Source organism: Tenebrio molitor, chromosome 1, assembly GCF_963966145.1.
Source record: "Tenebrio molitor chromosome 1, icTenMoli1.1, whole genome shotgun sequence".
Classification (NCBI taxonomy): Eukaryota; Metazoa; Arthropoda; class Insecta; order Coleoptera; family Tenebrionidae; genus Tenebrio; species Tenebrio molitor.
In genome coordinates, this window is record NC_091046.1 from 22896709 (window position 1) to 22919723 (window position 23015).

General features: G+C 33.5%; 1 long non-coding RNA gene across 1 annotated transcript in view; it reads left to right on the forward strand.

The window, feature by feature from the left end:
* LOC138138755 (uncharacterized) overlaps positions 1–23015 on the forward strand; it is a 104383-nt gene that overhangs the window by 27801 nt on the left and 53567 nt on the right. The window lies entirely within an intron of this gene.

Sequence of the window (23015 nt, forward strand, 5' to 3'; positions counted from 1 at the left end):
GAATTTTTTGGAGCTTTGTTGTTTAGGTAATAGTGGTCTATTAAATGGTTCTATATGTTCAAATTCGTTTAGAGTTCTATTAAATTGATCTTCAATTTGTTCTTTAAAATTTTGATGGTAGTAAAAATTTTTATTAATAACATGTATATCATTATAACTCAAGTCTGAATTATTTATGTCGTTTTGTATCGTGTTGTTTGGTGTTGAATTACTTTGATAACAGAAAGAGTCATTATGATTTGGTAAACTTTGTAAACTTTGCGGTTCAACAGAATTTTCAACTAAATTATTAGAAACTTCATTATTGTCAGAATAATTAATTGACAATTCTAACTTTACATCATTTTTGATCTTTTCTAAAATTGCCGAAGGGATATAGTTTTTCTTCATAATGGCTCTCCTCTGGTCAGCTAAATTTTGAATAGTAACAGGAAACTGAGGGTACTTACTTTGGAATGCTTTAAATAAATCAAGCCTGTAGTTTCGTGATCCGAAAATATTCCCGTATAATGAAAATAATTAAATTAAAAAATGATGTATTTTTTTTTTAAATCAAGCAGACACATTAAACATTAAACAGTAATAAAAGTACATTCTAATTTGGCAAAGTGACTAAGACAGCTATGGACATTCAAGACAATGTCTATTTGACTCCGGCCGATAACAAATATGATTTAATAAAAATAATCGTAGCAGAATGTGAACAAATACCACCAGAATTTTTATTAAACGCCGCAATGGGCGTCAGTGGAAGGTGTCGAATGTGCCTTAGAGAGAATGGAGGTAATTTCAAACATTTGCTTGATTTTTGGAAATTCTATTTTTTTTATTAAAAACAAATTTTTGATTTTTTATTTTAATGTTTGTGTATTCAGAAGATAAACATCTATCAGAATAAAGATAAAAAAATATACAGTGCAACTTAAAAAAACAAAGTTAGCTGCGGTCTGTCAAAAAATATAATGTTAAAAAAAATCATATCATGTCGGGCTATAGTGTTTCTAAAACGATTTTGATTGACGTATCATTTGTTAAAATCGGAAAAAAAATAAGGAAGTTATAGCACCAAAGGTTTTTCATAATACACCCGGTATGTATTTCAAAATAATTGATTTGTTAAGTGCCACTTTCAAACACCGTCAAATCAGCAAATAAGTCCAATAGAATTTTTTTTTACATTTTTCTGACGTTTACGGTAATCTATTCTACACCGTAGTGCACCGTTAGTATGCCATTTTCCTAGTTCTACAAAAAATGAGGGTGGGGGTGTAAGTACCCGTCCGGACCTTCGTGGGTACAGTTGGACGTGACAGATATGCAACATGCCACCCACCATTGAAATAAAAATGAGAATGTGTACATACATATTTTTGTTTCAATTATTTTCTTTCCCTCCACCACCCGTCGGCAAATGCCCATTTGTAATTTATTATTATTATTACTATTACGCAGAATCGGAATCCGAAGTCTATTTAGCTCCTAGATTAAAATTGAAAAAAAAAAGATTTCTTTTTCCCAATTTCAATTGATCGCATCTGCTTCATCATCGAAATGTGCATCAAGTTTGTTTTTGAAGATGTTGGGGTTGGATGCGTTCACAATTTCGTCACTTAGGTAATTCCAGTCGATAAAAACCCGATTCGGAATGAAATGGGTTCTGACACAAGTTTTGTATTTTCAGTTTAAGCATTACCTCCTAAAGACCTGAGTGCTCTGACATATTCATCACGTGACACTTTGCCAGTGGTCATAACACAAAGTCAGCCCTTACGCCGCGACTAATTTTCACAGATAGTACCTACGTGCTATTACAGTTTAGTTTTGCAAACGTGTGTTGGTAGGACATTCCTATGTTATTGTATTTTGTGCTTTTCGTCAAAAACCCATTAATGTGAGTGTTTTGAACGGTGTTTTCAACTTGCAAGATGTTAGGATAAGGTATTCTCATTTATAATACCACGAGTAGTCCAAATTATGTCGATTATTTTTCAAACTAGTCACGAATTATCAATTGTGCTTGGGAATGAATCCACGAGTGCGTCAGCACGAGTGAGATTCGCAAGCACAATTGAATGAGTGAAACCAGTTTGAAAAATAGTCTACATAATTTGGACTACGAGTTGTATTCAGAGGACTATTCCATGAGCTAACTTTGGCAATTTGGCAGCCAATCGGAAGAAGAAATTAACGCAGAAATCGAAGAAAATGTTTCCAACAACACAAAAAAGACACGTGAGTCCATTTGGAAGCAATTCTCAAGGCTGCATTCATTTGTTAAAAATTATTGCTGGGACCACTAGTGGTATTACCGATACAATTTCCACGAGTGGGAATATTCGGTCCAGTTTTTTGAAACCATGGGAACAAATGTGTAAAATTGTGTTTTTATTGGTCCATTTTTAACAAATGACAGATGAATGGAATAGTCATTCGTATTTGATGATGTAATTATTGTTTAATACCGAGTGTATACAGGGTGGTCCCGATAGAACCTGCCAGAAGAAATCCAGTAATAGGTGACGATGAGTAGAACTCATACACAAAACATGTTTCTAATAAGTCCTTCCGTCCCGTTATACTTTTGTGGAGCTACATCTCCATTTATGTAAGGCTGGTGCTGACTGATTCCAATACGATGGCGTTCCCGATCCTCCATTTAACCCCTCTGGATTTTAATTTTTGGGGCCACACGAACGATTTGGTATACGAAGTTGAAATAAATACAAAAGGCCAACTCCAGAAACGCGTAACAGACGCCGCGAGCCAGATTCGTAAAAACCCAGAAATGCCAACTCTAATAACAAATAAATTCAATGGATTGAACGATAATTGATATTATTTAAGTCCAATGATGTTTTTAAATAATCACCAACAGTCTGTAGGTATTTTTCAATAGAGTGCAAATACCTACGTCCGCTTTTAGAGGTAAACAGACTGGCAAAATTTGTGAGGTTAGGTTTTGATGTTTAAGTATAATTTATCTTTATTTTCTTAACCATGGTTTATTGTATTGAGCAAAACACAATGTTTAATAGCAAGCGGGACCAGATCATCATTTATAGCTACTCTGTATTATGATAATTTGTCCATTTTCCATCTGTGAACTTACAATGTTTGTCGTGTCTTTATCGTTTTTGTAAGTATATGAATATTACACAATACATTTTCAATAGCCAGCTTTTTTCGGAAATTTCGTCGGGCTCATTATCACTCGTGAAATACCCTGTATTTATATTATATTAGGTAAGGCCCGGTTTATTCACCTCCAAGCAACTTTATTTGAACGGTAATTACTAATTACCATGGATCTACCAATAGCAAATTATAAATCATAGCAACTACTGGCCAGATAAATTTACTTGAAGGTGAATAAACCGGGCCTAAGTAATACGGTGCGATCAATTAAAAAATAAATCGAGTCGGCGTGTTACCTATGGCAACCCATGCTGTAGCATAGGCTCCAGAGCAAACTCGATTTATTTTTTAAATGATCGCTCGGTATTTATATCCGGCGGCCTAACAACAACGCAAGCTCTATCATCATTCATCATTATCAATAAAGTTAAGCAATATTGGACGTGGTCAGTGTTTGGATGAGGAACGGCGATTCGTTGTTACTTCAGAACTTCTTCATAGCTTTCTTACTTGATTTCAGGATTACCTGTATCGATAATGTCGTATGAATAAACTCGTATGTCGTTAAAAATATTGAGCGTATTGTAACATAAATCATAATATAAAAAAGAAGCTTTCAAAGAAACTGACCATCATACTTATTAAGTATGTACCTAATATACATATCTAATATTTCTATCGGAAATCTGCGTAATCTTATATACAGGTGTCCCAAAAATGGCGTACAAACTACTTACTACCTTATCGAGGATGTTTAAATGTACATGAAAAAAATATGGAAAAAATTTTTCCGACAAAAAAATCAATTTTACTGTCCCTCCGCCACCCGGCGGCACGGCAATTTTGAGTACATACACTATTACGGATATTACTATCAAGTAATAGTGCAGTGCTTATCAACATAATTACCGGCGTCTCGCCTCCGCATTTTGACTTTGTTGTGTTTTATGTTCTGTGTCAATGTTAAGGAATTTCCTCACGATATGACATGAGTATAATAATATACCTTTTTGAATTTCAACTACCAATGTGTTCCCTAAATCCAGAAATTTTAAATTTTTAAAAAGAGATTGCGGTACTATTCCCGTTGCTGAAATTATAAGTGGTAAAATAAATTTTTTTCTAAACTCCAAAGATTTCTCATAGCAGCGGAAAGCTCTAAATATTTATTAATTTTTGTGTTATATGTCTGTGTTATATTATGGGAATTTGGAACAGCTATATCTAAAAGATATGCTTGCTTTTGTTGTTTATTTAAAATAATAAGGTCTGGTCTGTTATGCTGAATGTGAATGTCAGTTAAAACTGTGCGATCAAAATATAATTTGTAATTGTCATTTTCTAAACAACTTTCTGGTTTATAAATGTAATGTGGTTGTGTATCCTAATAAATTGAATTTAACAGCTAAATTCATGTGTATAATTTTAGCGAATATATCGTGTCGTTTTTTATATTCGCTTTGAGCCAAAACGGTGCAAGAAGAAATGATGTGTTGAATGGTTTCTCCTTCAGTTCCGCAAATTCTACATTTATCGATGATCGACTTTAAACCGCATATGTGTTTTTTATAATTTCTTGTATTGATAACACGATCTTGTATTGCAAATATAAAACCCTCAGTCTCAGGGTGAATATTTGATTTCTTAAGCCATGCATGAGAAGCCAGAATATTAATTTCTGGTTGTTCCAATTAGGTATATTTGGCTCAACAATATCTGAAATTATATTATCACTTAAATTTAAAGGTGTGTAACCTTTATCCGCTGAAACCAAAGCATTAAAAAAAGTGTTATCACGAGCTCTATTGAGAAAATAATTTTTTTTAGTGAAGCAATTTGATTGTGTTATTAACGATAATACAATGTAAACAAAGATATATTCATACATCATTACCTTGCAATGTTACCGTAGAGGATTTAAAATAAGTTTTTCGATTTCCAAAGCTTCTAAATTCTCTATAATGCAGGATTAGATATTGGTAGTGAGTGATCTTGTACTTTGTGTTAACATGTACGATTAGACGTAGCTGTCATGACAATTTCATACATATATTTCAAAATAATTGACCTGTTAAGTGCCACTTTCAAAGACCGCCAAATCAGCAAATAAGTCCAATAGAATTTGTTTAACATTTTTCTGGCGTTTACGGTAATCTCTTCTACACCGTAGTGCACCGTTAGTACGCCATTTTTGGGACACCTGTATATCGTATGATCAAAAAGTCTTTGGATCAGGGTTGCCGTGGAATTAACAAGCTATCTATGAAATTATTTATTTCAATTATTTTTGACATTTCCTGGACAACTTTCAAGTTAGCAGGTTATAATTCAAAATGTTTCAAAGAGAACATAAATTTTTTATTATTAAATCATACTACAGTAATGGAAATCGTGGTGAAAATGGTAATTGGGTTTATTCGCCTCGTTTATGTATAAATGAGTTCCGTGACAGATTAACGCTATCTTGAAGTACAATGAAAACTACGGGCAGTAGAAGTAAATAATTCTATTGATGGTTTTTACATTTCATTGCTATCGCGATCCAAAGACTTTTTGATCATCTCTAAATACAGGTGTCCCCAAAAAAAAAGACGAGGCCATAAGTCTCTTATTTATTGGAGGGTTTTAATTATTTACACACCAAATTAAATGGTAAATGGCTACAAAAAGCCCTAATAAATTCCCGTATACTCGTAGCCCTAAGGGCTTCAAGGCTAAACTGTCAAAAAATATTTTTTTTATGGGAACACATTTTTTTTTTAGTAATTCTAATAGAGATTTTTATTCTCAAAACAACAATGTATCACAAGAAGTATACACTTACATACCAAAAATACAAAAAAAAAAATTAAAAAACGCTACTATCGTCTATACTCCATTTTGCAATCCCATATGTTATTATTTCTCATTTGTTTTTCCAGCTAACTTACTTTGGTTATTATACAGGGTCTCTCAGAACTGGCGAACCAAAATAATACGGTGAAATCAACACTCGTGGGCCTTTAAAACGCTCGTTCCACTCGCGTTTTAAACTGGCCCACTTGTGCCAAAAAAGCCCAATTGACACACGAACGAGTTGAATACAATGTTTTTTTGTTCGACGAGCCCCTTAAAAGCTCCAAATCGCTTAAAATCTTTAAAATTAGCTTGACGTTTCGTTTTGACAATTGGTGGCATTTATCAAAATCCGTTCACATAGGAGAAAATTCTCAAATTCTGACAGCGTCGAACAAAAAAAAAACTGTTTCGGGGGTAAATACACAAGAACTTATTTTTATAATACACGAAAGTTTTGTTGCAACGAAAAAAAACTCGAAGTCAAGTCATGATAAAATCGCGACAGCTTTAGCTGGAGCGGTTTTGTCTAATGCTTTTGATCGAGAGTTTTTTCCAGGAGGCAACAAAACTTGAATGAATCAAAAATAAAATTATCCCGATTTAAAATCAATAAAATCAAGATCGAGTGTATTTTAGGGAGATTAATACAAGACAATTCCATAAACACTGTCCAAAACGACTTAGTGAATTCATTTCGAATACAAATGATGCGACATTGATGCGAATTAATTTGACAGCTCTGGCGAAACAATCGAGCTACTCGCATTTTAATTAGTTATAAAAGAGCTACGTTGCGTTTAATCGCGATAAAAAGCTACCTTGCTTTTAATCAGTTAACAAATAATCTGATTGGTCAGAATTTGAAAAAATCACCACGGTGAATGGTCGAATATTATGGAGTGTATTAATAGTTTTTTTTCACTACTAGTCTTAGAAGGCGTCATTACTGAGTCTCGAACTGAACCCAGAAGTAGAATTTCTCTCCTACTAGTTAATAATTTTTCATTATTAACCAGTGGTTAATAATGAACAGCAGGCACCTAGCAACGAAAGATTTTCTTTGATTTTATTGGTTAACGTGGACAGACCATTTTCAATTTTCATAGCAACCGTTGAAAAATGAGAACTCGGATCGTCGCATCGGACAAAATAATTTAATTAATAATTATTATTAGAAAGGGTTTTAACTTTTAACGTATCTAGTAGTGAAACAAATAATATATACACCACGGTAGAGAAGACAATTTTAAGCCTCGCTTCTTTATTATAAACTACCTCGGCTTAAAAAAATGTCTTCTCTACCTTGGTGTATAATTACTATTCCGATAAATGGGTTTCTTTAATTTTTATTGACTAATTAATAATAATCATAATCAAATAGGGAAAATACAAATATCGGTTTGGCAGCTCTGTATATCAGAAAGTTTGACATTTGTTCGGGGAGCCGACAGCCCTGCATCAAAAAGATTTATTCGGGGGCCATCACATTACGAGCTGTCCTATTCAGCTCTACCATAAACGGTCTTGAATTCCAGCTTTCTTTGACTTGATATTTGATCGCAATTTTCACTATTACCTTTATAATTCAAAGTCGGAAGTGGATCAATCAAAAAGGTGAGGAGTTCTGTAACTAGTAGAGAAAAAAAACTTTCAATATTTGGACCAATTTGATATTAAGTCGCTATAAAGTTAGCTCCATCACAAAAATTTAATTGAAAAAAATTGATCATGCTCAATCATAGAATATTAATTGTAGATTGTGCCTACCGAGTTTCAGAATTTTTGGACAATTATTAAATGTGTAATCGCAAAAATGGTAAGTGTTGGACCAGCCTGTATGTAGAGAACATTCTCTAAGAAGCTGTTGTCCCATTTTCTCATTCTATTGGTGATGGATTTGTGTTAATGCACGACAATGCCAGACCACATGTGGCAAATGTGGTAAATAATTCTCTGGATGAGATTGGCATCAGAAGATTTAATTGGCCAGCATGAAGTCCCGATCTTAATCCCATTGAGCATCTTTGGGATCAACTTCAACAACGCATTAGACTTCGTTCTATGCTACCAGAAAATCTTATTATTTTTTTCACTACTAGATCCGTTAAAACACCGTTATATACACCACGCTAGAGAAGACAATTTTAAGCCTCGCTTCTTTAAACTACCTCGGTTTAAAAAAATGTCTTCTCTACCTTGGCGTATAACATACTATTTTTCACTACTAGATCCGTTAAAACCCTTTCTAATAATAATTATTAATTAAATTTGTTTGTCCGATGCGACGATCCGAGTTCTCATTTTTCAACGGTTGCTATGAAAATTGAAAATCGTCTGTCTACGTTAACCAATAAAATCAAAGAAAATCTTTCGTTGCTAGATGACGGCTGTTCATTATTGACCTTGGTTAATAATTACTATTATTAACGATTAGAAAAAAAACGGTTCAGTTGGGCGGTTTTTTTTTGCCGGTCAGTGTATATTGACAATTCAATAAGTATCCCAGTTTTATTTGTCCATCGACCGTAGGTACCTACTTAGATGTTCGAATAACATCTTAGGTTATTGCAAATTGAATTGGTTTTTCTTTTTCCTACGACACTATTGGAAAGATGTCAATTGAGTAGGCATGAAAGTTGACAATTTGATTAATCTTTCAAAAATTCGTACGTTATTATAACATTGTTTATCTGAAACGAGCGCTCAGAAGCAAGAGAAACGTCAAAAATTTTGGAAGAAATTGTGAGCTATGCAAAAGATATTCTGAACGCTCGAAATTATTATTATTATTATTATTATTATTATTATTATTATTAATGACTGACTCAACAGGCAAGAGCCCATTAAAAGAGTCAGATGAAATGTAAAGTAAAAAGAGTAGGTAACAAACACGACACAATGAGAAGAAATGAGAAATGTAAAATAGAAGAGAAAAGAAAAAAAAATAGCAAAATAGAAATTTGAAAAAGCCAATTGAAGCGGAGACAGACGAAACTGACTAACATTCAGAGGGTCGTTTACAATATATAAACAACAGTCGCTATACAAGCAGTGGAGTCCGACAAAGCTGTGCATGCCCAGCAGCTTAATATTTTTACAACATTGCCTGCAATACGTATTGCAAACGCCCCAAAAAGTTAAATACGGATAATTGTGAGCGTTCAGAATATCTTTTGCCAAACTATACAAACGGTTATCGGATTTGTAGAAAACGATGGATATAGACAGCGAATCGTGAATCGTCTATTAATATGGAATGTACATCATCAGAAGTACTTGAAGCCGCAAAAAATAATTATCTCAACTTATTAACACCTAAATCCAGGGACAGGTACGAGTTTTCCAACAAACATTTTATGGATTGGCGAAATATTAAAGGAATAAAATCGTATTTTTCTAAAAATGTACTGATAGCTTACGAGTACATTGGAGAGTTATCTGAAAAACTCAAACCCAGTTCTTTATGGACTCAGTATTCTGGTATCAGCGCACGTCATTTCGGCGCTGACATATCGGCGCTCAGCGTCGTAGCTAGGGGCTGGCCAGACGGGCGGCTGCCAGGGGTGCAACCCTCAGGGGGGCGCATTTTGCCAACCCGCAGCATACGGGCTACTGGGGCTCAGATACACATTAAAACATGGTGCTAAGCCATATAAAAATTTTACAACTGAATGAATATGCCAGATTTTTACCATGTAGTGCTCACTACCTAAATTTAGTTGGAGTTCATGCATCTTGTGTAACACCAGAAATGACTACGTTTTTCGGCACAGTACAAAATATTTTTAATTATTTTTCCGGTTCAATTGAACGTTGGCAAGGTTTATCAAATTTAAAATTGAGTTGAAGGGTCATTCTAATACGAGATGGTCATCAAAATATAATTCAATTCACGCATTGCGTACTCAACTACCGCAAATATTGAAAACATTACATACCATTGCAGAAGGAACTGATGAAAGGAGAACATATACGTCTGATTCAATATCTTCAGCCAAAATCATTTTAAAAATGATTAATTTCGAATTTATTTGTTTACAGGTGGTATGGGATCATCTTTTTAGAAGTATTGATAATGTTAATCGCATTTTACAGGAAAAAAACAGTTTCCATTGAGGTTGCATCAAAACACTTGCAAGGCCTGGTAAATTTTTTGAATTATTTCAGACAAAATCAAATTGAATTCAGCAAAAAATCTAGCTAATGAATTATTGGTTAAGCCGGAATTTGCTGAAAAACGTAAAGGAAAAGTTAAAACAATGTTTGACGAAAGGTTCAAAGATGAGGCGGTCATAATGACACCACTTCAAAAGTTCAAAGTTCAGCTTTACTGTTTACTAGACACACTTATTCAGCAAATGGGATGGAGATTTCAAAGTTTAGCCGCCGTAGCTTCTGATTTTGATTTCTTAACAGGACGTTCGTTGCATAAATCCTCCATCGAAGAACTAAAGAAATCCGCAGCTGATCTTGCATTAAAGTACAAAGACGATTTAAATCCTAACGAGTTGTGTTTAGAGGTAGAAAGCTACAAACACCAAATAAAATCACTGTTTCCTGATTTTAAAAATGCAGATTACATTATACTTCTTAATTGCCATGAAAAGTATGGCTTAAAAACCAGTTATCCCAATATATCCCAATATATTGCACTTCGACTAGCATTGACGCTACTTGTAACTTCTGCTAGCTGTGAAAGATCTTTCAGCAAGTTGAAATTAATAAAAAATTACTTACGATCGCAAATTGGTCAAGAACGTTTTATTGCAAAAACTATTAATGTAGACCATATTATTGACAAATTGGCATCAGAAAAAGCCAGAAAAGTAAAGTTTTAAAAGATGTTATAATGTCTTAATTAACGAACTCGTATTGTATTGTTAAGTTTCGTACATAACAGTAAGAACTAGTTTTAAGCTTAAATGTTTATAAAGAATAAATTTCACTTGCAAAGTTGTGTTGTTTCTCTTCCTAGAAAATAAGTCTAGAGGGGCGCGAAATTCAAATCTTGCCAGGGGCGCTCATGACTCTAGCTACGACGCTGTCGGCGCTATGTCAATTCGGTGCACTTTCAACTCGGCGCAAAGACAAATCGGCGCAAAGTCAAATTTCAACAGGGACTCAATGAAACTAAAATTAGGTACGTTGTTGGAATTCAGCCCACAATTTTTCGTAAAAACTACTTGAGAGGAATTGCTCAATATTTTAAACTGCAGGCTAATAATTAATTCTAAATTTCAATTTCATGTTTGATTAATTAGTTCTTTTAATTAGGTAGATTAATTTTATTGTATTAATAATTAATCTTTTACTCCTATTGTATATTACTGTAATTATTAAAATGTTTTTATTGCGGGGCCTCATAACATGAGTGAGACTAGTATCGCCGATAGGTGGCGCTCCTGGCGGTAGTGGAAATCTGTCTACTAGTTGGTCTAACGTTGCGAGGCTGCGGCACATCCAAAATTTGTGTGGGTTTTCAATGTCAACTGCGAAGGGATAATCATTTATAATGACCCTGTAGTACCCGTTTTGCTTTTATACAAAAACTATTTATCCAATTAACAACAATTATTTATTCTTATAAACTATAAAGATTGACTAAGGCCCGGTTGTATAAAGCGATGTCAATTCGTTGTTAAAGTTAACATACTGTTAAGCGATCTGATTGGGGAATATTTAACATTGAATTTGAATCAGCCAATCAAATGGTCGGAGCTTTATGCAACCGGGCCTTATTTTTCTACACAGTTTCCACCTAGAGCTAAACATTTTTCATCGCTTGGGACGAGTTTTTGTATACCCTCTGCATAAAACTCTCCGGCCTGTTTTCCCACGTGAATTTTACCTCGTCATTCGTTTCAAATCGTTTTCCACGTAAGGCATTTTCCAGATCTTTAAACAAGTGAAAATTACCGGGTGCCGAGTCAGGACTATATGCTGGATGATCCATAATTTCCTACTTGAATCTTTCTAGCAATTCTCGAGTTTTTCCAGCAACGTGGGGCCGGCCATTGTCGTGCAAAAGCAGAAATCCTCGTCGCTTATTCTGAATGGCACGTCTCAATTTCCGAAGGGTCTCACAGTACCTGTGTGCATTTATCGTGTCACCTGGGATCATAAAGTCCACCAAAAGGATACCTTTCTTGTCCCAAGATACGGTAGCCATCAGCTTACCAGTAGAAAAACTCTGCTTGAATCTATTTGGTTTGGTCTCTGAATTGGCACGATGCCATTCCATGGATTGTTGTTTACTCTCAGGAGTGAAATGCAAAACTCATGTTTCATCTCCCGTGACAATGTGATTAAGAAAATTGTCACCTTCACGTCGATAGCGATCCAAAAACAGTCTCCTTTTGTAGCCCATTTACAACCAATTAATTTGGTGTATAAATAATTAAAATCCTCCGATAAATAAGGGAGTTATGGACTCTTTTTTGGGGACATTCTATATAATATAATACAATGGGTGATATGCATAAAAATTAGTATCAAGCATCAGTATTTAGTTAAAAGTATCAAGGACCTAATAAGTTCACGTATAGCCTAAGCGTTTCAAGGCTAAACTGTCAAAATATTTTTTTTCAAATGAGAACACATACTGTTTTTTAGTAATTCTGATAGAGATTTTTATTCTGAAAACAACAATGTTTCACAAATATACACTTACATACTAAAAACCAGAAAGTTGTTAAGAAAATGACAATTACAAATTATATTTTGATCGCACAGTTTTAACTGACATTCACATTCAGCATAACAGACCAGACATTATTATTTTAAATAAACAACAAAAGCAAGCATATCTTTTAGATATAGCTGTTCCAAATTCACACAATATAACACAGACATATAATACAAAAATTAATAAATATTTAGAACTCTCCGTTGCTATGAGAAATCTTTGGTGTTTAGAAAAAATTTCGATTTTACCATTTATAATTTCAGTAACAGGAATAGTACCGCAATCTCTTTTTAAAAATTTAAAAATTTTGGACTTAGAGAACACATTGGTGGTTGAAATTCAAAAAGGTATATTATTATACTCATGTCACATCGTGAGGAAATTCCTTAACATTGACACAGAACATAAAACACAAAAAAGTCAAAATGTGGAGGCGAGACGCCGGTAATTATGTTGATAAGCACTGCACTATTACTTGATAGTATTATCCGTAATAGTGTATGTACTCCGGCAAAATTGCCGTGCCGCCGGGTGGAGGTGGGATATAAAATACAAAAAAACATGTAAGAAACGCTATTATTATTTGTCATTTGTTTTTCCAGCTACCTTAATTTGGTTATTTTTTATTATTATTAAGCGCACGATGAAGTCGCAGAGTGCGGCGGATCTCTCGTGCTCCATATGTAATCAAATATTACACGACAATGAAGATTCAATTCAGTGCAGTGGTGTCTGTGACATTAGTGTACACTTGAAGTGTTCCGGACTCAAGAAGTCTGAACAAAAAATTCTGCAGGAGGGTTACTTTGGTTCTGCGATCACTGCCGGATCGTAGGGACAAACGTAAGTTCCCTCCTTATGTCGATTAAATCAGCGCTTCTTAATTGCCAAGATCAACTAATCAAGCAAGGTCTTATGATTGAAACTCAAAATGCAACCATAGCGTCATTGAAGAGTGAATTGTCCCTAGTAAAAACGACTTTGTCTAGTACAAGATCAGCGGAGGACGCCGCGATAACTTCTTTGGTTGAAACAACAAAAAAAACGACAATTCCCAGTTTCTCCTCGTTTTTCAAACAAGATAAACCAGATACATTAACCCGAGAAGTTTCTGGTAAACCTGAAAACGCCCGAAACCACAAATACACGCGCCCTGTGTTGCGTAATGAAGATGCGGATGAAGACAACACCCATACCTTACTGGAACGCGACAAATCACCCGATGCAATCTCTCCAACTCATGACGTCAAACATATCAACCACGATGACCCCAAATGGGAGACTGTAAAGTCGCGCCGTCGAAACGCCGTGAACAGAAATAATCAAGACACCAAGAACGAAAAACCCCAGTTCTCTATGGTACCGGAAAAGCCGCTCCAAAATCTTCAACAATTCTAGGGGCACTGCGCCGCAAATGGTTATACGTCGGACGAATCATAGGCAATGAAGTTTCCGAGAATGACGTGAAAGATTATCTCCAAAACATCGACTGTCACGAGATTATTATTATAGTGGAACCAGAAATATAGTGTTTTTATGAGGGATGGAGTACATTAACTTGAGAGGGTCAGTTATGGCAGGGCAATAAACTTCTGGCACTCGTCGCGCGACTGGGCTCTACCTACCTTTATCGCCGATGGTCCATTTTTAGACGGCTGAAAAACATCTGTCATAGAAGATTTATAACTCTCTTCAAATTGGTAATAAAAGTGATCCCAAAATTGTAAAAGAAATTATCGACCTTAGTCCATAAAAACACTATATTTCTGGTTCCACTATAAGAAGCTTACAACAAAGGGCCATAATTCAACCTTCAGTATCGGTGTTCCCCCCAAAATATTCAACGATGTTTTCAACCCTGATATTTGGCCAGATTCAGTATGTCTTCGTGAATTCAATGTGCGCTCTTTTTTAGAGAAGAAACGCCATATCCAAAACAACATGTAAGTTCTACCGATGAAACTAAAGTTTTTAATGTTCCAATCCAAAACATAACAACATATTACATATAAACATACAGTCGGTTGGTTCCAAAATATTGGAACTCGAATCATTCTTGAAATTAGCATATCCTATAGAAATTCTTTGTCTTAATGAACACTGGCTTTCACCAAATGACATAGATGTATTAAGTATTGATAACTACACTGTAGCTTCAAGTTTCTGTAGATCCAAGTACAAACATGGCGGTGTGGCAATACTAATTCATAATTCTCTAAAGCTCTGGCCATCACTAAATACGGTACAATATTGTAAAGAGTTGCATTGTGAAATAGCAGGAATCGCATTCAACGGATGTCGACTTTATACGATTTACAGACCCCCTGCTGGCAATTTCGATCTCTTTATTGAAAAACTAGAATTTCTCCTTCAGAGCATCGTTGGCAAAAGTTATATAATAATAACGGGCGATTTCAATTGCAAATTTAATACTTCAGAAAAACAAGCAGTAACCCTTGTAAACACCTTTATTTCATTTGGTCTTCAACAAGCTGTTTTCTTACCTACCAGACAACTTTCCTGTTTAGATAACATCTTCACGAATATTAGAGAAGACAAATTCTCTATCGAAGTTTTCAACCCTGCACTATCTGACCATTCAGCTGTTTGCATGAGTTTCTTCCAACCAACAACGCAGAACGCTACAATAGAAAATGAAATTTTCCATCGCCCAATTACTGAGCATGGTTTATTCACACTTTACAATATTATAGAAAATACAGATTGGTCATTCATTGACAACAATTGCGAACTAGATTCTGAACATCTATTTGAAACATTCCTGGGCACGATTGCCTACAATGTAAATGTATGCTTTCCCTTAATTAAAATACAGCCCAAACATGGCACAAATATTTAAAAAAATAATTGGTTCAATGAGAAACTGAGGAGAATGAGAGATACTCTCCAGCTCTTAAATACATTATGTAATAACAAAACCGTTGACAATACAACATACCAAAATTTCAGAAATTTGTATAGGAAAGAATTAACTAAGGCCAAAAAAACATTTAACGAGCAGTTCATACACAAAGCAGCGAACAAGCCAAAAGCAATGTGGGAAATTATAAACAAAAATAAAAAAAAAATTAACCCAAACCTTATAACAGTGATAACATTTGTGCTTCAGATTTCAATTTATATTTCACAGGTATTGCCGAAAAACTTATTAAAACAATTCCCGTGCAACAACCTGAAACCAACTTTCAAAACTATCTAAGTAATATCGCAAGACCTCAGGATGATTTTAATTTCAAAGAAATCTCTTATAATGACGCACGCGATGCAATATTAGCTCTCAGTAGCTCTAACGTAAAAGATGTTTATCATATTAACTCAAAGATAATTAAAACCCTAGTAAATGTCATCTATATCCCTTTAACAAAAATTTTTAACAAATGTATCGCGGAAAATGTTTTTCCCAACGTGTTGAAAATCTCCAAAGTTATACCCCTATTCAAAAAGGGGAATAAAGACAACATGAATAATTATAGACCCATTTCCATTGTACCGACTTTTTCAAAAGTCTTTGAATACGTACTGAAGAAACAAATCACTAAATTTTTCGACAATAACAATCTGTTTTCCAAAAGCCAATATGGGTTCAGAAACAATTTGTCAACAACTCTAGCTGTAAATGACCTAAGCGAATTTGTATTCTCAGCACTCGAAAACAAAGAACATGTCAATGCAACCTGTTTCGATTTATCTAAAGCTTTTGACTGCGTAACTCATCACATATTACTAACGAAGCTCGGATACTATGGCTTCAATCAAAGCAGCACTGATCTGTTACAGTCCTACCTCCAAAACCGACAACAGTTTGTTGCAGTGAACGGAATGGTGTCGGATAACTTATCCATTAATTGCGGCGTTCCCCAGGGTTCTGTCTTAGGCCCACTGCTTTTTCTCATCTACATTAATGACCTGCCATTGGCACTACCGAAGAACAAATTTACGCTATTTGCCGACGACACAACCACATGTATTTCCAGTCGTAGTCTCATGTCTCTTAACATAGAAATCTAGTACACACAGGTACAAATTTTCACATGGTTTACTGCAAACAAACTGGTTGTTAATAAAGATAAGACACAATCAATAATATTTTCGCTTCGGGAAATTGGTGAAAATAGTAAAACCATTAAACTTCTTGGAATCCATTTGGACACTAAAATGACATGGGAAGCTCATGCAGACCATTTGGTGAAGACGATTTCCAAAAAGCTGTTTGTATTAAGGCAACTTCGTAGTGAAGTAAACGATAAAACACTTGTTACTGCCTACCATGCCCTAGTTCACAGTAATATAACTTATGCTATTCTCGTATGGGGTCATTCTACACACTTTCGTAAAGTTTTTAACCAGCAGAGGAGATGTATTCGTGTTCTGGGTGAACTTGGTTACAGAGATGACTGTGGAGACATATTTAAAACATTTAAGATATTAACGGTTCCCTGTATATATATTCTACAATGCGTACTCTATATGTACAAGAATAAAGACAACTACTGCTCGTTAAACCATTCGCACTTAACCAGGCACCACAACTTATTATTAAGCATTCATTCGAGACTGCACAAAACACAAAATAGCACTCGCTATTATTGTGTAAAATTTTATAATGCTCTTCCTTTGCATCTTAAAAACATGAACTTTAAACCCTTCAAACTACATTTAAAGCAATTGCTAACTAAAAATGCATTCTATTCTTTCGAAGAGTTTTATTCATTCACAAAGTCCTTATAGATTTTTTGTTTTGTTTAAATTTTATTTATATCTCTTTATTTTATTGTTGCTTTTTTGTTCCGTATTTGTAGACAGTGTGTAAAATTGTTTGATTTATAACACGCAAATACATTATTATTATTATTATTATTATCGTCTATACTCAAACTGCGCTCCATTTTGCGGTAAACATTGGCGGCTTCTCTGCGTAATCCCCGATGTTATTATTTGTCATTTGTTTTTCCAGCAAACTTAATTTGGTTATTACATTGTAAGCAAAGGATTTTGATAGTTTCTCGCTTGGTGCTCGTCATTTGTTTCAAAAGTTAGTGTTATTTTTTTATGTGAGGTTATACTTATGATACATTGTAGTTTTCAGAATAAAAATATAATAGAATTATGTGCTTAAAAAAAAGTATGTGTTCCTATTTGAAAACAAATATTTTGACAGTTTAGCCTTTAAGCCCTTGGTGCTATACGTGAATTTAGTAGACCATCTTGTAGCCTATCCGCAACCATTTAATTTGGTGTATAGATAATTAAAATGCTCCCATAAATAAGGGAGCTATGGACTCGTCTTCTTTTTTGGGAATACATGTATATGAAAAAATTATCTAGACCGAAAAGTGGTATATTTTGATTGTTCTTTTTGGTACAATATGTAGATACTATAAAACAAAACCAATCCATTTTACTTAATCATGATCAAACGAGCATACTGTTTTCGTCTTTTAAATTTGAATTGTTTTGGTTTTTATTTAAGATTTCAACACAAATATTTGAATATTAATATGAATTGATAAAACAAGTGATTCAAAACTCCAGTTTGTATTTTATGACAATCTCCGATCAGACACATCTACACACTAAATCGTTGAGCGATAAGGCGAGGTCATTGTTATAAATTAAAGAAGGAGACCTTTCAATCCGGTGAACGGCAATATTTCATGTCGAATAGAGTTTTTAATATATTTGTAATTCTCTCCCCGACAATGACCAATAAATTCGCCCTCGATACTCTACCTCCTTTTAAATATTTCAAATAAATAATATAAGAAGGTTGCTAAAACTGCCCTACGCATTCATTATTTTTCTAGATCATTTCATAACATCCACCTTAATATCCTGCTTTCAGAAGATATTTTACAAGGTTATAAATGCCAATAAATGGCGACAAATAGGAATTAATTTATATTTAAAATCCAATTTGTATCTTTAGAAAATCGCCTAGTAAAGAAGTTTCTAAGATTTTTGGAGAGTTTAGATATCAAATGTCAACATGAATTTTAATGAAATCTTACAAATTTCTACAATAATTCAATTTCTTAATTTTCAGAAAATATACCACTATTCCAATTATTTCGACCAATTTCTCGTATAAGTCCATCCATAATTTCTAATTCAACATACATATAATATCTAGGTATCGCGCGTTCAAATGAAATCCTGGGCTGGACAGGTGTTGGAAACCGTCAATTGTTGTGCTTTTTTAAAGTGTAAATTAATTGGAGCATGTTGATAGCTTACCTAAAATTTGGAAACAAAAAAATGTTTCTTTTTTTTTCTTTCTTTGTAATGTTTTAGAATTTTAGATTAAAAATAGAGTAACCAACGATTCCCACTCTCTAAGAGCACACTTGCCGAAAACAAACATGTTCAGTTATGTGCCGATTAAAAATAAACAAATGTCATTCGTGTCAAACGGCGGGAAATTCAAACTTTACAATTTCCAACCTCTACTCAGCCCAGGATTTCATTTGAACGCATGATATAAAGTCGGCCTTACACCAAGGTAACAATTGGCAACAAGTTGCCTGCAACATTTTTTAGTAATGTTGCCGGTCATTACTAAAAAATGTTGCAGGCAACATTTTGCCAATTGTTGCCTTGGTGTAAGGCCGCCTTAATAAATATAATGTGTACTACTACGTTTCTACTTCATTGTAAATAATTTGGTGTAAAACATTTAAAAAACTCTACTTTACGTTAATATACCTAATCCCATTTTTTACTATTGTCATATTTTTGTCATTTTGATTTATCTATACAGGCTGATTCACGTAGCCCGTTCATTAGAAACTTTCTGATTTCCCCAAATCATATTAATATGAAAATTGGTAGTTGACCATAATCGACTACTCCAAGTTCAAATGAAATATTTTCAAAATGGTGGCACTCCCGAAAATACCGGAAATCGACGCCATCTTTATTTTTTTTAATGGAAAGGCCTCATTTTGACTTCACATTTCGATTCTACGTTAAATTTCGAGTTTAGAACGTTTTTTTGTCATCGTTTTTGATCTATGTCATCTTTTTGGCAAAAAAGCGAGGTTGCAGGGCTTCATTAACAAATTTATAACTCTTGAACCATCGGAAATAAATAATTGATTTTTTTTAGTTGAATTTCTAAAGACCTGGCCGATCTTTTCCGCCATTAGTGAAAATTTTTTTATGTGTCATACGCCTACTGAAATTTTTCAAAATTGCTAATCAAAAAATGTCAAACACTTAATTTTTTTAAATAGCAACCACCATTTATGACACTAGATATAAATGTAAAATTTAATTCTAAGCCTACTTTTATTAACATTGTGTATGCCTACTCCCAGCCTTTCTGGCTTAATTTCGATTTTTTGAGTAAAATATACAGTGAGCGGCAAAAGTATGGAATAAATTCCTTAAAAATTAAACAAATTTTTTTTCAAAAAAATCTTTGGACAGGTCAATTTTAGTTTATAAAAATACATGTTTTAGTACCAAAGAAAATTCCAAGCAGTCATTTGTTTTCGAGTTATGACGTCATCGATAGTTTTTTTAAATAGAAACCCTCTATTTTTTTTCTTGATTCTGATAGCCCTTTTAATTGTCTAAATGACAGTATAAAAATTTTGTTATCTTACTAAGGAAATTTTTGAGAAAAAAAATAATAAAGTTGGAAAAAATAAATTTTATAACAAACAAAAACAAGTCAAAAAATCAAGTAGGCAAATCAAACAGTCAAATGTTACTGTCAATTTCATTCGTATGTGTTATTTGTTTTACAAAACGTTTTCGAAAATGACTTAACAGAAACACAACGCATAGAAATTTTAATTTTGATGGGGTGCGGGCATAAAACTAGATAAAACTAAAACGGGGGGAATTTCTTCTTAAACTTGCTTATTGTCAACAAGCTGGGGGATGGCAATTCCAAACATTCAATTCCATCATTTTAAGTACTTACTAACACAGTTTTCGACTTGTTTTTGTTCGTTATAAAATTTATTTTTTCCAACTTTATTATTTTTTTTCTCAAAAATTTCCTTTGTAAGGTAACAAAATTTTTATACTAACGTTTAGACAATTAAAAGGGCTATCAGAATCAAGAAAAAAAATAGAGGGTTTCCATAAAAAAAAAAAATATCAATGACGTCATAACTCGAAAACAAATGACTGCTTGGAATTTTATTTTATATTAAAAGATGTATTTTTATAAACTAAAATTGACCTGTCAAAAGATTTTTTTGAAAAAAATTTTTAATGAATTTATTCCATACTTTTGCCGCTCACTGTATATTTTTTTTCAAACAATTGTTTTATTTGAATTTTTATTCAAAAATCACATGTAATAAACAGTAGATAACAACGAAATAATAAAAAATAAGCAAATTAACAAAAAAATATTTTCAACGAAATCATTTACTGTCGCGAGCAATAAATTTTGGTCATCAATGTCATTTCAAAATTTGGTTAGATTGTCACAAATCTAAAAAATTTCCCTGCCTGATTATGGCCACGTCAACAAAGTGTCAAAAAATTGAGAAAAACATGACAATTAATGTCATACAACATGATGGTTATGATATTTACGACTGTTTTACAATGGAGCATTTTCGATTGCGTCAAACAATGACCTTGATGACCAAAATTTATTGCTCGCGACTGTACATTAAAATATTTTTTTGTTAATTTGCTTATTTTTTATTGTTTTGTTGTTATCTAATATTTATTGCAATGCTATTTTTGACTAAAAATTCAAATAAAACAATTGCTTATAAAAAGAATATTTTATTCAAAAAATTGAAATTACGCCTAAACGGCTGCAAATAATCATACATAATGTTCATAAAAGTGGCCTTAAAATTTGATTTTACATTTATATCTAGTACCAGAAATGGTTGTTGTCGTTTAAAAAAATTAAGTTTTCGACATTTTTTGATTATCAATTTTAAAAAATTGCAGTAGGCGTATGAAACATTAAAAAAATGTCGTCGATAGCGCAGAAAAGCGGCCAAATCTTTGGCAAGCCAGTAAAGTAAAAATAAATTATTTATTTCTGATGGTTCAGGAATTATACATTTTTTAATGAAGCCCTGCAACCTCACTTTTTTGCAAAAAAGATGACATAGGTCAAAAACGATGACAGATAAGTATTGACAAAAAGACGTACTAAACTCAAAAGTTAACGTATAATCGAAATGTGAAGTCAAAATGGGGCCTTTCTATTTAAAAAATCAAAGATGGCATCGATTTCCGGTATTTTCGGAGGGCCGCCATTTTAAAAATATATTATTTGAACTTGGCGTAGTCGATTATAGTCAACTACTAATTTTCATATTAATATGATTTTGTAAAATCAAAAAGTTTCTAATGAACGGGCTACGTGAATCAGCCTGTATATATAAAACTGAATGTCTGTTGGTTTGTATATTTTGTATGCAAATCTACAGTTTTACTCCGATCTTGATGAAATTTTGTACACTTGATCTTCAAAGCAAGAAGAAAATTACTGACTAGTTTAATCTTACAAAAACCAACCCCTACTACCATTTTCAACCCTGTTACGAAAAAAAGACAGTTTTTTCGAGTTGGAAATACACTAACCTTCGCCGCTTCACCGCTATTTCATCTTCTGAGTATATCGTCACCTTCGCCGCTTGACACCCACAAAAAGCAACCCCTATTATCATTTTTAAGCCTGTTAAGCAAGAAAAAAATTTTTTCGAGTTGGAAATCACGTTTGCATATGTTCAGGTGTCATAGTTACATTTGGTTTTTTTTTAAAGTAGCAATTTCGCAAAATGTGTTTGAATGATTGTGTTTTACCGGAAGATGTCCTAAATGAAGCAGGACAAGCTTCAAATAGCTTAATACCGGAACAATCAAAAGGCAGGTATCTGAAATCAAACGAGACAATCAAACAATAGGAGGATCTAAATAAGGTTACAACTGAAAATAAAAGTGTTATGTTGGCGTATTTTCATGAATTGGTAAGTGATCATAGTGTTAGTTTCTTATCGTATTGATCTTTTTGTTTATATGTATAGTCGAAGAAAAAAGTAGTCTACAGTAAAGTTTTAATTATTCTTCGTAAAAAGACAAACTTCATATTGAAATTACTGCGTTTATCACAATACGTGAAAGCAAAAACATAATTTTAAAACATTCTGAAATTTGCGGGCGAAGCCGCGGGTAAAAGCTAGTTTACATTAAAAAATAGTGATTTGTGGCATAATAACGGGTAGGCAACAGGTGACAGTGATGATTTAATTACATTCAGTGCAATTAACTCAAAACTCAAAATTCAAAAACTGACTGCGTTACTGACACAGAAATGTTTAATTTTTCCTTTGAAATGGGCAACAGTTTG